Source organism: Ranitomeya variabilis, chromosome 2 (assembly GCF_051348905.1).
Source record: "Ranitomeya variabilis isolate aRanVar5 chromosome 2, aRanVar5.hap1, whole genome shotgun sequence".
Taxonomy (NCBI): Eukaryota; Metazoa; Chordata; class Amphibia; order Anura; family Dendrobatidae; genus Ranitomeya; species Ranitomeya variabilis.
In genome coordinates this window covers 1,089,629,820-1,089,648,189 of record NC_135233.1, presented here as the reverse complement: position 1 = coordinate 1,089,648,189, position 18,370 = coordinate 1,089,629,820, and the positions used below count along the sequence as shown (strand labels likewise).

Below are 18,370 nucleotides of genomic sequence, written 5' to 3'. Positions count from 1 at the left end.
TAGTTATATTCTTGTATATAGGAGCAGTATTATAGTAGTTATATTCTTGTACATAGAGGCAGTATTATAGTAGTTATATTCTTGTATATAGGAGCAGTATTATAGTAGTTATATTCTTGTACATAGAGGCAGTATTATAGTAGTTATATTCTTGTATATAGGAGCAGTATTATAGTAGTTATATTCTGGTACATAGGAGAAGTATTATAGTAGTTATATTCTTGTACATAGGAGCAGTATTATAGTAGTTTTATTAATGTATATAGGGGCAGTATTCTAGTAGTTATATTCTTGCATATAGGAGCGGTATTATAGTAGTTATATTAGTGTACAGTTGAGCAGCCATTCATTGATTAGAATTAGAAGAAATAATTTTTGTGTCCTTCAGAAGTGAATGACAACCAATCACAAGGGAACCACTCTGCATTAATGGAGCCAATTTATCCGTGGTTGGAGTTGATGTGGTCTTAGTGGAGCACATTAATACATTTATATGGCATTTAAAGCAAAAGAAATAAAAAGTTAATATTTAATGAAAATAGTGCAGAGATACAAGTTAATTGATGGGGCCTCAAAAATCAATAGCAATACTTAAGAAAATGACAATGTTTATCTGATGTAAGAAAAGTCAGACCCATGGAAAGCTACAGACAGCAGCTCGTATATAGACAAACTTCGTGATAACCTGGCTCCTGACATCGGCCATAACAATGATGCAGTCTTCACAATCCTTCAAAGCTGAGATCAACCCCCTCTAAACTCTGCTGAGCTGGTCCCATAAGGACCTCCTGCTCTCTAGAAGGAAATTATTAAGATTTACTTAAAAGACTGTAGCTTTCGTAGCACCCCCAGGTCTAAATTATGGGAATTTTCCAAAAACAGTGATGTCCACAAGATTTAAGTGGTAGAAGAACCAAGCAAGGACATACAAATGTCCCTACAGTCGCTCCTCCGATTCTACCTGCAAATTTCTAATGTTCAAGGTTCTTCACCATATGAAGACAACACGACAAAGGAACCTTGAGACGACAGACAGCATGAAAACCAAATCCATTCCAATTTACAACCCTCACTACAATGAATGATAAAACAGATCACAGAACAAAAGAGGAATTACGAGGATGTCTGTGCTCCACGGAGAACGAGGACACCATAAAAAGTCACCGCATCCATAAAAGCCACCCTGAGTAGAGATTTCTTCATTAACTTGGTTTATGAGGTCAATTTCACCAACAGGTTGATGGCCAAGATGATCTTTGAGAATTAAGTTCCTTCCATCTGGTGACTGCAGTGGTGAAAGACAGAGTCACGGTGACCATCGTGGGGGTCACATGGGGCAGATGTGCGAAAAAATCCTGTTTATGTCTTCACATCTGCTAGCCATAAAATAGTGGCTGGACTATATGACAGGGAACACTTGCCGATTAATGGTTCCCCAATATGTCATTTTCCTGGACAAATTAAAGAAGGTGGAAATGCAGCCAAACCTTTCAAGGTTTATTCCGATTTGCAAATCTTAACCAAGACTCTCCCAAATATGTGTACCAGAGACCAGTCCTGATGTACGCGATTTACCCTGTTTGCTAAACCCTCTGTATGGTCAAGCTCCATTCGCTACATTCCAGAGACGGTGAAGAGTGTTCAACATGGCCCCCTAGTACTTCCTAATGGATCTTGAAGCTACAATTTCCCCACAATCCTGAAGATGTCCGTTCACACACACAACCACCACTTCAAAAGAAGCCTACAGCACCTAATTTACACCCTACATACAGAGTATGAAAAAAGTGCATGAGGTGACTGACTTCTACGTGGAACAGATGTATGAAGAGCTAAAATCTATGCTTGAGATATCTAAGGAGGCTTCCTTCTTTTGAGTCAACGGTACAACTCGTTTCGCCATTGCTCTTTAAAAACATGGCCAGCTAGGCTTTCTAATCCAGGAAAAAAAAATCTCTAATAACTAGACATGGCTCCATTAAAATGCACAGATATCTTCCTCCAAATAAGTGACTTGGAAAGGAACATTGCTTGCAAAACATTTGTCCTGCCTTGCATTTAAAGATGTCTAGCTCTTCCTCAACTGTCTTTGTCCATCTCTAGTCCATAGTACACAGGGTGACAGGTGGCACATGAATTGTAGATATCCAAACACCTTCCTCTGTGCAGAATCCTAATTTATGGACATGCAAATTACTAATATTTTGGACCTAAACTCATTATTAAAACATCTGTAACTCTCGTTCACATGTCCTCATATGACCCCTTGTAAGGATGTCTAGAGGTTGTCTTTGTGTAGGCATTCATCGGGAGGCCACCAGCTGATGAATGGATTAATGATTTCACTTCCTCATCTAGGAGATCCCAGCTCCTCTCAGCCAAAAGTATCACAAGATGAGGATGAAGGGAGATTATTCAAGAACCAGCAAAGAATCTCAACGCAGTAACGTTCCAGTGATATGAAGTCAGAAGATTCTCCTACGGACGCAACCTCTACACGACGTGGAAGAAGCCACAAACTGGCCATAAACTTGAGATTCAAGTTGTAGATTGTGCAAAGTTTTGCAGGATCAGACTGCGATTTGATAATCGGTTATTTCCCAAGTAGATAATCAGCACCATCAAGAGACCCCAGTGCCCCCGAAAAGTTAAGAATTAGGGTAACTTGATTTGGGCTTTCAGGACCCAAATTTTTTTTTTTACATTTTTGTCTCAAAGCAAACTATTTTCTTTTTAGCAGTTTCATGGGCTGGTAATTAGATTTTATTTTTTTTTTGAGGGGGAGGGGCATACAAGCTAAAACTTGACATATCACAATCATGTCAGGGGATCTGGGTGCGGATACCCTCATCGGATCACTACAAAAGGGGAACAGAAGAGAGTAGACCACATATGTCATACTCAGGGCTGAGGGTCAAATCTGGTCAATAGGTGAGTATATTTGGCCTGCGACATCGGCATCGCACTTTCAACCACGGTACAGACCAAAAGTTTGGACACACCTTCTCATTTAAAGATTGTTCTGTATTTTCATGACTATGAAAATTGTACATTCACACTGAAGGCATCAAAACTATGAATTAACACATGTGGAATTATATACTTAACAAAAAAGTGTGAAACAACTGAAATTATGTCTTATATTCTAGGTTCTTCAAAGTAGCCAACTTTTGCTTTGATGACTGCTTTGCACACTCTTGGCATTCTCTTGATGAGCTTCAAGAGGTAGTCACCAGAAATGGTCTTCCAACAATCTTGAAGGATTTCTTGTTGGCCCTTTTGCCTTCACTCTGCGGTCCAGCTCACCCCAAACCATCTCGATTGGGTTCAGGTCTAGCGACTGTGGAGGCCAGGTCATCTGGCGTAGCACCCCATCACTCTCCTTCTTGGTCAAATAGCCCTTACACAGCCTGGAGGTGTGTTTGGGGTCATTGTCCTGTTGAAAAATAAATGATGGTCCAACTAAACGCAAACCGGATGGAATAGCATGCCGCTGCAAGATGCTGTGGTAGCCATGCTGGTTCAGTATGCCTTCAATTTTGAATAAATCCTCAACAGTGTCACCAGCAAAGCACCCCCACACCATCACAGCTCCTCCTCCATGCTTCACGGTGGGAACCAGGCATGTAGAGTCCATCCGTTCACCTTTACTGCGTCGCACAAAGACACGGTGGTTGGAACCAAAGATCTCAAATTTGGACTCATCAGACCAAAGCACAGATTTCCACTGGTCTAATGTCCATTCCTTGTGTTCTTTAGCCCAAACAAGTCTCTTCTGCTTGTTGCCTGTCCTTAGCAGTGGTTTCCTAGCAACTATTTTACCATGAAGGCCTGCTGCACAAAGTCTCCTCTTAACAGTTGTTGTAGAGATGTGTCTGCTGCTAGAACTTTGTGTGGCATTGACCTGGTCTCTAATCTGAGCTGCTGTTAACCTGCGATTTCTGAGCCTGGTGACTCGGATAAACTTATCCTCAGAAGCAGAGGTGACTCTTGTTCTTCCTTTCCTGGGGCGGTCCTCATGTGAGCCAGTTTATTTGTAGCGCTTGATGGTTTTTGCCACTGCACTTGGGGACACTTTCAAAGTTTGCCCAATTTTTCAGACTGACTGACCTTCATTTCTTAAAGTAATGATGGCCACTCATTTTTCTTTACTTAGAATTTGTATTATAACAAGAAAAAAGCAGCTAACAGTCTATTCAGTAGGACTATCAGCTGTGTATCCACCAGACTTCTGCACAACACAACTGATGGGTCCAACCCCATTTATAAGGCAAGAAATCCCACTTCTTAAAGGGAACCTGTCACCACGTTTTTGGAAGATGGGATAAAAATAGCGTTAAATAGGGGCAGAGGTGGGCATTACATTAGTGTGTTTGTTATGCGTTTATTACCCACCTAAGTTGCCGAAATACCTTTGCAAAGTCTCCGTTTTCGCCTGTCAATCAGGCTGGTCTGGTCAAAAGGGCGTTGTCTTCCCCCAGATTTTGCGTAGTTTTCCGTTGGTGGCGTAGTGGTGTGCGCATGCCCAAGGTCCCGAATCCTCTGCCAGGGGATTTAAAAGAGCGCGCTGTTCGTTTTCATTGGTGATCGGTGGGCGCGGCCATCTTCCTTTGGCCGCGCGTGCGCAGAAGCGGCGCTCTGCTGGCCGCGGCTTCAGGAAAATGGCCGCCGCGATATCCATCTGCGCACGCGCGGCATCCCGCGGCCATTTTCCTGAAGCCGCGGCCAGCAGAGCGCCGCTTCTGCGCACGCGCGGCCAAAGGAAGATGGCCGCGCCCACCGATCACCAATGAAAACGAACAGCGCGCTCTTTTAAATCCCATGGCAGAGGATTCAGGACTTTGGGCATGCGCACACCACTACGCCACCAACGGAAAACTACGCAAAATCTGGGGGAAGACAAGACGCCCTTTTGACCAGACCAGCCTGATTGACAGGCGAAAACGGAGACTTTGCAAAGGTATTTCGGCAACTTAGGTGGGTAATAAACGCATAACAAACACACTAATGTAATGCCCACCTCTGCCCCTATTTAACGCTATTTTTATCCCATCTTCCAAAAACGTGGTGACAGGTTCCCTTTAAACCAGACAGGGCACACCTGTGAAGTGAAAACCATTCCCAGTGACTACCTCTTGAAGCTCATCAAGAGAATGCCAAGAGTGTGCAAAGCAGTCATCAAAGCAAAAGGTGGCTACTTTGAAGAACCTAGAATATAAGACATAATTTCAGGTGTTTCACACTTTTTTGTTAAGTATATAATTCCACATGTGTTAATTCATAGTTTTGATGCCTTCAGTGTGAATGTACAATTTTCATAGTCATGAAAATACAGAAAAATCTTTAAATGAGGTGTGTCCAAACTTTTGGTCTGTACTGTATATTGGCATCCTAGATACCAATACAGCTTAAAGCAATGATAGAGTTAGTAGGGTCATCTGACGCTCCCGCTCTCATCACCCCCCCTCTGCATTTGATGTTTCACAGCAACGGGTGCAATGATGGCATTACAACGCGCCCACTGTACTGAGATGTGCAGAGGAAGGAACGATAAAGAGGTCGGAGCTGGGGGATAATGGGCAGAGGTGAGTATTTTTTAATGTGGGGTATATTATACTATATGGAACATTATGTGGGCCATTATACTATGTGGAGCCTTTACACTGTATGGAGCACTATGTGGGGCTCATTATACTGTATGGAGCACTATGTGGTGCCCATTATACTGTATGGAGCACTATGTGGTGCCCATTATACTGTATGGAGCACTATGTGGGGCTCATTCTGTATGGAGCACTATGTGGGGCCATTATACTGTATGGAGCACTATGTGGGGCCCATTATACTGTATGGAGCACTATGTGGGGCTCATTATACTGTATGGAGCACTATGTGGGGCCATTATACTGTATGGAGCACTATGTGGGGCCATTATACTGTATGGAGCACTATGTGGGGCCCATTATACTGTATGGAGCACTATGTGGGGCCCATTATACTGTATGGAGCACTATGTGGGGCCCATTATACTGTATGGAGCACTATGTGGGGCTCACTATACTGTATGGAGCACTATGTGGGGCTCATACTGTATGGAGCACTATGTGGGCCCATTATACTGTATGCAGCATTACATGGGGCTCATTATACTGTATGGAGCATTATGTGGGTCTCATACTGTATGGAGCATTTTTTGTGGCCATTATTCTGTATGGAGAGCTGTGTGGGGATTACAGTTGGAGAATGACACTGTGCGTTTGGAGGAATTCACTATAGGGGTATCATACTGTGTTTGGGGGCAATTTGTTTGAAGTATACTCTATCATCTGTATTATTCAAGGTTATTTGTCCTTTGTTATTGCATAATTAAAAATCAGCCATCGGGTCATATGCCTTTTACTTTCCTTACATAACATTATTCCAATATTTTATTCTAAGATCTATTAATTAAAATGCACTTTGTTAGTAGGACAACCCATTTAAGTTTGTTTCCATGTGAAAAAGTTCATCATTACATTTGAGAATAAGGAAAAACTTCCTCAATTGTAGACATTTTAATATCAAGGTTGGCCCGCGACTTTGTCCAAGCTTTTAATTTTGTCCCTCTGTGTATTGGAGTTGAATATCCCTGACATATATGAATGGTCTCTCCTCGAAAGCGAAGGCTCCTGGAAAGTGCATGAGCTCCTCTACTGTCACGGAGGAGGCCAGGGCTCAGCTTTGCGCTTCTGCTCCTTCATTTAAGTGATTATTGGGGGGATTCAGCACTCAGATCCCAACCAACCTAAACTTCTGACAATTCTCTTTGTGGGAGAGAAGATACTAAAATGTTTCACTTATATTTTGAATTTGTAGGTCTGTGCCCACGTACTATTAGTGGCAATCTTTAAAAGGACCACGGTAACATTATTAATATTTTACAAATCAATCAACTAAAACTCCGGGAACACCCACACAGGGTAAAGGACCAGGACAGGGAAAAAAAAACACATTATATGAAGGTATTAGTCACCACTGACATTTACAAGTATTTTCCAGAAGCCATGAAATCCTGCCCAACACAAACTCCGATTATAAGGAAAATACACAAAACCAAGCAAAACACGACGCGAGCAAAAACAATCTGTCGCTCATATTGTTGCAGAGGATACAAAACCAAAAATGTTTACAATGTCAATGTTCCAGTAGTCATAACCTTGTACAAGGGAGGCAGTATTGTAGTAGTTATATTCTTATACATAGGCGCAGTATTATAGTAGTTATATTCTTGTACATAGGAGCAGTATTATAGTAGTTATATTCTTGTACATAGGAGCAGTATTATAGTAGTTATATTCTTGTAGATAGGGGCAGTATTATAGTAGTTATATTCTTGTACATAGGGGCAGTATTATAGTAGTTATATTCTTGTACATAGGAGCAGTATTATAGTAGTTATATTCTTGTAGATAGGGGCAGTATTATAGTAGTTATATTCTTGTACATAGGGGCAGTATTATAGTAGTTATATTCTTGTACATAGGAGTAATATTATAGTAGTTATATTCTTGTACACAGGAGCAGTATTATAGTACCGTAGTTATATTCTTGTACAAGGGAGGCAGTATTATAGTAGTTATATTCTTGTACATAGGGGCAGTATTATAGTAGTTATATTCTTGTACATAGGGGCAGTATTATAGTAGTTATATTCTTGTACATAGGGGCAGTATTATAGTAGTTATATTCTTGTACATAGGGGCAGTATTATAGTAGTTATATTCTTGTACAAGGGAGGCAGTATTATAGTAGTTATATTCTTGTACATAGGGGCAGTATTATAGTAGTTATATTCTTGTACATAGGGGCAGTATTATAGTAGTTATACTCTTGTACATAGGGGCAGTATTATAGTAGTTATATTCTTGTACATAGGGGCAGTATTATAGTAGTTATATTCTTGTACACAGGGGCAGTATTATAGCAGTTATATTCTTGTACATAGGAGCAGTATTATAGTAGTTATATTCTTGTAGATAGGGGCAGTATTATAGTAGTTATATTCTTGTACATAGGAGTAATATTATAGTAGTTATATTCTTGTACATAGGGGCAGTATTATAGTAGTTATATTCTTATACATAGGGGCAGTATTATAGTAGTTATATTCTTGTACATAGGGGCAGTATTATAGTAGTTATATTCTTGTACAAGGGAGGCAGTATTATAGTAGTTATATTCTTGTACATAGGGGCAGTATTATAGTAGTTATATTCTTGTACATAGGGGCAGTATTATAGTAGTTATACTCTTGTACATAGGGGCAGTATTATAGTAGTTATATTCTTGTACATAGGGGCAGTATTATAGTAGTTATATTCTTGTACATAGGGGCAGTATTATAGTAGTTATATTCTTGTACATAGGGGCAGTATTATAGTAGTTATATTCTTGTACAAGGGAGGCAGTATTATAGTAGTTATATTCTTGTACATAGGGGCAGTATTATAGTAGTTATATTCTTGTACATAGGGGCAGTATTATAGTAGTTATATTCTTGTACATAGGGGCAGTATTATAGTAGTTATATTCTTGTACATAGGAGCAGTATTATAGTAGTTATATTCTTGTTCATAGGAGGCAGTATTATAGTAGTTATATTCTTGTACATAGGGGCAGTATTTTAGTAGTTATATTCTTGTACATAGGGGCAGTATTATAGTAGTTATATACTTGTACATAGGAGCAGTATTATAGTAGTTATATTCTTGTACATAGGAGCAGTATTATAGTAGTTATATTCTTATACATAGGCGCAGTATTATAGTAGTTATATTCTTGTACATAGGAGCAGTATTATAGTAGTTATATTCTTGTACATAGGGGCAGTACTATAGTAGTTATATTCTTGTACATAGGAGCAGTATTATAGTAGTTATATTCTTGTAGATAGGGGCAGTGTTATAGTAGTTATATTCTTGTACATAGGAGTAATATTATAGTAGTTATATTCTTGTACACAGGAGCAGTATTATAGTACCGTAGTTATATTCTTGTACAAGGGAGGCAGTATTATAGTAGTTATATTCTTGTACATAGGGGCAGTATTATAGTAGTTATACTCTTGTACATAGGGGCAGTATTATAGTAGTTATATTCTTGTACATAGGGGCAGTATTATAGTAGTTATATTCTTGTACATAGGGGCAGTATTATAGTAGTTATATTCTTGTACATAGGAGCAGTATTATAGTAGTTATATTCTTGTACATAGGGGCAGTATTATAGTAGTTATATTCTTGTACATAGGGGCAGTATTATAGTAGTTATATTCTTGTACATAGGAGCAGTATTATAGTAGTTATATTCTTGTACATAGGAGCAGTATTATAGTAGTTATATTCTTGTACATTGGGGCAGTATTATAGTAGTTATATTCTTGTACATAGGGGCAGTATTATAGTAGTTATATTCTTGTACATAGGAGCAGTATTATAGTAGTTATATTCTTGTACATAGGAGCAGTATTATTGTAGTTATATTCTTGTACATAGGAGCAGTATTATAGTAGTTATATTCTTGTACATAGGAGCAGTATTATAGTAGTTATATTCTTGTACATAGGGGCAGTATTATAGTAGTTATATTCTTGTACAAGGGAGGCAGTATTATAGTAGTTATATTCTTGTACATAGGGGCAGTATTATAGCAGTTATATTCTTTTTCATATGGGCAGTATTATAGTACTGTAGTTATATTCTTGTACATAGGGGAGTATTGTAGTAGGTATATTTTTGTACAAAGAGGGCAGTATGTCACATAGAAAGATAGTGAGAAGTAGGATCTATACTCTGCCAGCACTCATGTTGCACATTCTTCAGTTTGCTTTACTGTTAATCCTGCAAAGGTTTTAAAATCAGTTTTTAAAAAACAACATGCAGAAAATTTCTGGTAATTTCTAGTGTGAATCACTGATGTGTTAAGTCTGATATTACGTATTTCAAATTGTCCTTTGATAAGATGCAACAAAAGAAAACTACAAGGGTAAAAGTTCAGCTTCAAGCTAAGTGTAAACATTACATCAGTGCAAAGAGGATGTGAAAGTAAACTCCAGAGGAGGTGGCAACCTTGCTTTATACCTGGCTATCAGGAACTAAACACTTCACATTAGGAGAGGCCTCCTGCAGAACACATGTTATAAGGGAAGAAGTGAACTGGCGTGGCCAGATGAGGCAAGGAGCTGCACAGCCACACACCTGGATATACAAGGGAGCGGCCAGTATATGAAGTCCTCTGCGTAAACTATGTTCAAGGGGAAAAATCCCCACGTGTGTTCTTACAATCTGATGTCTTTGCATTAGGGAAATAAACTGCTTCAACAGTACCTATGAGCCAACATGGAAGTCACAAAACAGAAATAGAAAAAATAAAGATAACTGCTATGGGCTCCTGTTATGCGCCTTGGGTACTCTTGGATCCCATTACAGTCCCTTAAAATGTCCCAAAATAAATGTCTGCACTCATAGTAAAATTCAACAAGACTATAATAGGATTATAGACATTTATAATTAACAGATGGGCATAAAAAATGAATAATAATAATAATAATCTTTATTTTTATATAGCGCTAACATTCCGCAGCACTTTACAACCTGTAAAGTGCTGCGGAATGTTAGCGCTATATAAAAATAAAGATTATTATTATTATTCATTTTTTATGCCCATCTGTTAATTAGAAATGTCTATAATCCTATTATAGTCTTGTTGAATTTTACTATCACACACACACATTATCGTCGCTGTCCCCATTGGGGCTCACAATCTAAATTCCCTATCAGTATGTCTTTGGAATGTGGGAGGAAACCGGAGTACCCGGAGGAAACCCACAGAAACACGGAGAGAACATACAAACTCTTTGCAGATGTCCTTAGTGGGGCTTGAACCCAGGACTCCAGCACTGCAAGGCTGCTGTGCTATCCACTGCGCCACCATCCTGCCCGTATAATAAGAAGTAAATGGATTTCCAGGGTTAAAACAGCTAAAATCAGCTTTAGATTTTAAAGTCACATCATAATATACAGGTGCTGCTCACAAAATTAGAATATCATCAAAAAGTTAATTTATTTCAGTTCTTCAATACAAAAAAGTGAAACTCCTACATTATATTGAGTCATTACACACAGAGTGATCTATTTCATGTGTTTATTTCTCTTAATGTTGATGAAGTGCTCTAACATTTCCTGGTAGACGGCTGCGCTGACTTTGGTCTTGATAAAACACACTGGACCTACACCAGCAGATGACATGGCTCCCCAAACCATCACTGATTGTGGAGACTTCACACTAGACCTCCAGCAGCTTGGATTGTGGCCTCTCCACTCTTCCTCCAGACTCTGGGACCTTGATTTCCAAATGAAAAGCAAAAATTACTTTCATCTGAAAACAACACCTTGGACCACTGACCACAGTCCAGTTCTTCTTCTCCTTGGCCCAGGTAAGACGCTTCTGGTGTTGTCTATTGGTCATGAGCAGCTGACACAAGGAATGTGACACTTGTAGTCCATGTCCTGGACACGTCTGTGTGTGGTGAAGCAATGACTCCAGCAGCAGTCCACTCCTTGTGAATCTCCCCCAAATTCTTGAATGGCCTTTTCTTAACAATCGGTTATCCCGGTTGCTTGTGCACGTTTTTCAACCACACTTTATCCTTCCACTCCACTTTCCATTAATATGCTTGGATCCAGCACTGTGTGAACAGCCGGCTTCTTTAGCCATGACCTTTTGTGGCTTCCCCTCCTTGTGGAGTGTGTCAATGACTGCCTTCTGGACATCTGTCAGGTCAGCAGTCTTCCCCATGATTGTGGAGCTACTGAAACAGACTAAGGGACCTTTATAAACACTCAGGAAGCCTTTTCAGGTGTGTTTTGTTAATTATTCTAATGTACTGAAATAATGACTTTTGGGTTTTCATTGGGTGTAAGCTATAATCATCAACATTAACAGAAATAAACACATAAAATAGATCACTGTGTGTAATGACTCTATAGAATTTAGGAGTTTCACTTTCTGTATTGCAGAACTGAAATAAATTCACTTTTTGATGATCTTCTAATTTTATGAGAAGCACTTGTACTTGAATTAGTCCCAATGCCCAGATTTACCGATTGCTGCTCCATCCAGAGCCCCGATTGTTTATCTTCATATATTGGCACATCACTAGTGCTTTGTGGGGGTCTGGCAGAAAGCTCATTTCAATAGCTGAGCCAGCCTCCTTTTCTGTGACAGACTGAAAGTGTAATACAGAACTGAACAAAAGCATTAGGCAGGTGTGGGGAAAAAATGCTGTAAAGCAGGAAGCTTCCATTACATAAGTGTTATACAAGTGTTAATGGTTTCTTTTTATCAATTAACAAAAATCAAAACGAATGAAAAAAAAAAAAAAAAAAACATCTAAATCCCATAAATATTTGGTGACCGCCCGTCGCCTTCATCACTTCTCGTCACTTCTACACAGGTTATGAAGATCTCGGAAGGAGGTTGTTCCAAACATTTTGTAGACCTGACCCCAGATCTTCTGTATATGAGACTTGTGCGGATCCTTCTGTGTCTTCATGTGATCCCAGACAGACTGAATGATGTGAGATTATCACATCCAGGACTCCTTGTTCTTCTTCACTGATGGATTACATGAGAGAAGTACCTGCCAGGCAATGTTGAGGATCATAGACGCAGTGGTCGGCCAAGTAAACTTAGTGCAGCAGATGAAAGACACAATGTTACTTCCCTTCTATATCGGAAGGTTTCCAGCAGTGCCATCAGTTAAGGACTGGCAGCAACCAGTAGGACCAACGACACCCATCTACTGTTAGAAGTTTTCTGGCCAGAAGTAGTCTTCATGGAGGAATTGGAAAAACCAAACCTTTAACACAGTTGGGTTGCTTGTCCTTGTTTCTATGTACAAAACCATAAGAACTGGGGTGCAGAAAAATGTCAGCATGTGCTCAGTACTGAGGAGTCAACATCTGAAATATTTGGGTGTCGCTGAAGATAGATTGTTCCCCGGATGCTGGAGAGCGGCACAATCATGAGGTATCTGCAGGATCTGAAGCATGGTGGAGGTTCCTACAAGATTGTGGCTGCATTTCAGCCAAAGGTGTTGTTGATTTGGTCAGGATTAATGGTGTCCTCAATGCTGAGAAATCCAGGCAGACACTTATCCATCATGTAACATTATCAGGAGGCGTCTGATCGGCTCCAAATTTATTCTGCAGATGGACACCAAACGCCCAACATCCAGCCAATATCAACAAGGAACCAGGAGCTCTGGTGGTGATGATCAGGGCTGTGGTGTCAGAGTCATGGAGTCGGAGCCCATTTTGGTGGAGTTGGAGTTGGTGTCATGGAAATTGATGAGTCGCAGTCGTGGAGTCGGAGCCAATTTGCTGGAGTCGGAGTCATGGAAATTGAGAAGTTGGAGTCGGAGGTTTGGCTTACCGACTCCACAGGCCTGGCAGGAGTCGTGGAGTTGGAGTTGTGGAGTCGGAGCCCATTTGGTGGAGTCGGAGTCATGGAAATTGAGAAGTTGGAGTCGGCGGTTTGGCTTACCGACTCCACAGCCCTGGTGATGAGGGGATAATATAGGACACACTATGGAAATCGGAGCCCAGCTGTGCAGGACTGCAGCATCCAGGGAGGACAATCCCAGCTGGAGAGGTAGAATACGCCAGGAGGCAAGGAACCGAGGGCACAAGTCAGCTGAAACATGCAGAGAGTCACGCTTGGCATGTCATCTGTGGAGAGATCACCTGACAGTGTGCAGAGCAGGGGGTGAATCTAAACCAATGTTCCTCTGCCCAGAAGCTTGTGATCAGGGTGACGTGTCCCTAAATACTCACAACGTCCTGAGCCCAATTCCTGACCAGACAGCACTTGCGTTTGGTGAGGTTGAGGCTGCATTCTGCTCTCCTGCACACACTGGCACACTGGTTGTAAGGGCTGACACCAGTCACAGTCACTGGCGACCGACACTGGATCACGGGGTGGTCAGTAATCATTTATTATGCAGCCGTCCTGGAGGGAAACTTTTTGCCTCCCTGCTGGAGATCGTCTTTATGTGCACTCATGATCTCATGATCTCATTGTTTTTAAGAACCCTGCATGAAAAACTACACCGACTCTGCAGATAGTATATTTTCATGCAAGACTATCATTTGGTGTATGCAGCACTAATGCAAAACTATGCAAACCCCGAGTGCTGGCAAGCTCTGCAGGATAGTAGCAGCATTGCGCAGCCCCCAAAACCCTGATACAGGGGCCAAGAAAGTTACAAGACTTAGGATATTCAGACAAGATGGAGTAGAATGTAGTGTATCAATTATTCACCGATGTAACGTGAGGCACAAGGTTCTCCATCCCCCACTGATCTCCAAAAGGCAGACTACAAACTGGAGGAACAGCAGCTCTGGAGGTAATATAGGTACACAGTGACTGCACCAGTAGAAAAGGGAGTTCAGCTCTGGAGTATAATACAGGATGTAACTCAGGATCAGTAATGTAACGTATGTACACAGTGACTGCACCAGCAGAATAGTGAGTGCAGCTCTGGGGTATAATACAGGATGTATCTCAGGATCAGTAATGTAATGTATGTACACAGTGACTGCACCAGCAGAATAGTGAGTGCAGCTCTGGGGTATAATACAGGATGTAACTCAGGATCAGTAATGTAACGTATGTACACAGTGACTGTACCAGCAGAATAGTGAGTGCAGCTCTGGGGTATAATACAGGATGTAACTCAGGATCAGTAATGTAATGTATGTACACAGTGACTACACCAGCAGAATAGTGAGTGCAGCTCTGGGGTATAATACAGGATGTAACTCAGGATCAGTAGTGTACACAGTGACTGCACCAGCAGAATAGTGAGTGCAGCTCTGGAGTATAATACAGGATGTAACTCAGAATCAGTAATGTAATTTATGTACATAGTGACTGCACCAGCAGAATAGTGAGTGCAGCTCTGGAGTATAATACAGGATGTAACTCAGGATCAGTAATGTATGTACACAGTGACTGCACCAGCAGAATAGTGAGTGCAGCTCTGGAGTATAATACAGGATGTAACTCAGGATCAGTAATGTAATGTATGTACACAGTGACTGCACCAGCAGAACAGTGAGTGCAGCTCTGGAGAATAATACAGGATATAACTCAGGATCAGTAATGTAATGTATATACGCAGTAACTGCACCAGCAGAATAGTGAGTGCAGCTCTGGAGGAAAATATATAATGTAACTAAGCGTGCATGACCACATCCCATCCAGCGAGTTTCCCCATCTGCCAGGACCCACAGACTAAAAACATTCATGAAACATTTGTAGGACTTGAAAACTGGGGGTGCAGTTACTTTCTCGGTATAGGTTCACATTTGTACATTACATTCTGATGTACTTATAAGCATGAATCGCAAAAAAACAGTATTCATACCCATATGGCAGTGATGAGTCATTAGAATAAAACCTCTCCTGCATCCTCACCATAAAATTCAGCATCAGAACTATGCAAAGGAACATTTATACAAGCCTGATGCATTTTGGAAACAAGTCCTGTGGACCGATGAGGTAAAATTGAACTCTATGGCCACAATAATGAGAGGTATGCATGAAGAAAAAAGGGCTCAGAATTTCAGGAAAAGAACATCTCGCCAACCTTTGGGGTTGTGTTGCAGCCAATGGCAGCGGGAGCATTTCACGAGTAGAGGGAAGAATGGATGCAATTAAATTTCAAAAAATTCTTGATGCAAACATAACACCATCTGTAAAAAAGCTGAAGGTGAAAAGAAGAAGAGGAAGAGGATGGCTGCTACAAATGGATAATTGTCCTAAACACACGTCACAATCCACAATAGACGACCTCAAAAGGCACAAACTGAAGGTTTTACAATGGCCCTCACGGTCCCCTGATCTGAGCATCATTCAAAATCTACGGCTAGACCACAAATTAGAGGATGGAAGACGCCCCAGGAATCTCACAGAACTGGAAGAGTTCTCCAAGGAAAAACGGACTAAAATCCCTTAGATAAGAATTGAAAGATTCTTGTTTGCATACAAAAAGCATTTACAGGCTGTAAAACCTTCAAAAGGGGGCGCTACTAGGAACTAACCATGAAGGGTGCCAAAACTTTTGCATCACCCCATTTTCCTACATATTTGTTGCACAAAATACAAAGGAAATGTGTCATCTGTAACTTAAGACCTTCTACAGATCATTTCATCTTCAACTTACTTAACAGTTCACAATAACAGTAATTTTGACCAGAGGTGCCCAAACTTTTACATGCCACTATATGTATCTATTCTCTGGAAAGTAAACAGTCCTGATAGCTAAAATGATACCTTGTAACAAACTAAGGATCTAAGTATCACAGAGCTCTGGATGAGAACCAATATGTTTCTGTACACTGACAGCAAGCAGGGTTCTTGTGAATAATAAGAAACTGAAACACAAAGTAAATCAGAAAGTTGCAGATCTTTTCATTAGATAATGATTTAGGTTCCCCGAAATAAAAGCCGCCCAGGCAAGCAGAGCAGGGGCTTCATTGGGGGTCTGCTCTGACCAGGGGCAGCAGCCTTTAGCTCTCTGGTTTTGCAGTCGTATCACTGCAGTATGCTGCGGCTCTGGGCATTCTCCATGCCCACGGGAAGACAAACGAATCCACAAAGGAGCAGCAACAGATTCTATCACCCCCCAATAAAATCAGACAAAAGGAGGGCAGCTGCCACCTTAAACTAGGTCAAGTTCCTTGCCAGCCTACTGCCTGGCAGCCAGCGTGTGAGCACATTGGGCCGCACGCTCCATCTGCCTATATTATAATTACCTTATGTACGGCGGATGCTTCCGTACAGCGAGCACCAAATTACCGAGCCGCGCATATATGTCGTCGCCATGTCAGACTGATCGTCTCAGCGCAATATGAAAGAGACGGCACGGATTTTGGAGAATACGTCCATTTTACCCCCTAATAAAAGGGGGCACTTACTTTTGACTATAACTATAACAACCCTCTCCGGGCAGACTGAGGCTTCCTAATGTTTCTCAGCTGCAGCCCTCCGGGCAGACTGAGGCTTCCTAATGTTTCTCAGCTGCAGCCCTCTCCGGGAAGACTGAGGCTTCCTAATGTTTCTCGGATGCAGACCTCTCTGAGCAGACTGAGGCTTCCTAAGGTTTTTCAGCTGCAGCCCTCTCAGGGCAGACTGAGGCATCCTAATGTTTCTCAGCTGCAGCCCTCTCTCCGGGCAGACCGAGGCTTCCTAAGGTTTTTCGGCTGCAGCCCTCTCCAGGCAGACAGAGGCTTCCTAAGGTTTTTCGGCTGCAGCCCTCTCCCGGCAGACTGAGGCATCCTAATGTTTCTCAGCTGCAGCCCTCTCTCCAGGCAGACCGAGGCTTCCTAAGGTTTTTCTAATGAAAAAATATGTATGGATGCCCGCTTAGAAGTGATAGGATTAGCATTTGCCGGCAGTGAATAATCACCGTTAGTCACGACTAAATAAGCCAGCGAAAAAGCAAGCAAACCTTTGAAGAATCTGCCCATGTTCCGCCCCGGCCGTGCCCAAATACCAGACCGCACGTGTGGTCTACAAACATTTTAAGTGGAGTATCAAGTAACAGAGTCAGCACTGCTGTATATAGTCATGGTGGAGAAGGGGGATTCAGAGATGCTCCTTTTGGATCACATCACATTTGGATCACTTAGTGGCAATCGCACGGTGTCAGACAGAGAGGGTAATGATTTGCATAGCGCCTATAGTTAAGTTGTTCTTCCTTAAAGGGGTTATCTATCCCAGGAAAACTACATTGCCAATCGATAAGGTTATAAATGCACAATCGGAGGGGGTTGGACAGCTGAATCCTGCATCAATATTAACAACGTGAATAGAGCCAAGTAGGCGTGCACTACCGCTCCATTTACTCAGGGGGGTACAGGAACCTGTCCCAGGGGTCAGACTCCCTAAAGATCAAGTATCCACAGTATAAATGTAGTTGGTGGAATAATCCCTTTAAGTTCCCAATCCACCCAAGATAACTGCTGAGAGCTCTCCTTCCTCCACACCCACTCAGATGCACGTTTCCAAAGGGAGACAAGCTTCTCCTAGATGCCTCTGGTGCCTCTCTGCCCCAATATTTGCCAGAGGGAGAGAGTTTGTTCTCATAGATTCTGTTGAAGTTGGCAGCTTCAGACTACCTGGGACTAGAGGTCACGAGTTTCTTCACACAGCTGAAGGCTTTGTTAATATGTTTTAGCAAGCAAACATTCAGGACAAGAGGTTGTGCAGCTGCCAAGTTTATCTTCTAGATCTCCGTCCACACTGGTGCACTGTAACAAAACTA

The 18,370-nt window shown here is 41.5% G+C and overlaps 1 protein-coding gene across 2 annotated transcripts in view; it reads right to left on the bottom strand.

The window, feature by feature from the left end:
• The window catches only part of KIF13B (kinesin family member 13B), a 158,273-nt gene that overhangs the window by 123,304 nt on the left and 16,599 nt on the right, over positions 1–18,370 (bottom strand). The gene's annotated exons all lie outside the window — the stretch shown is intronic.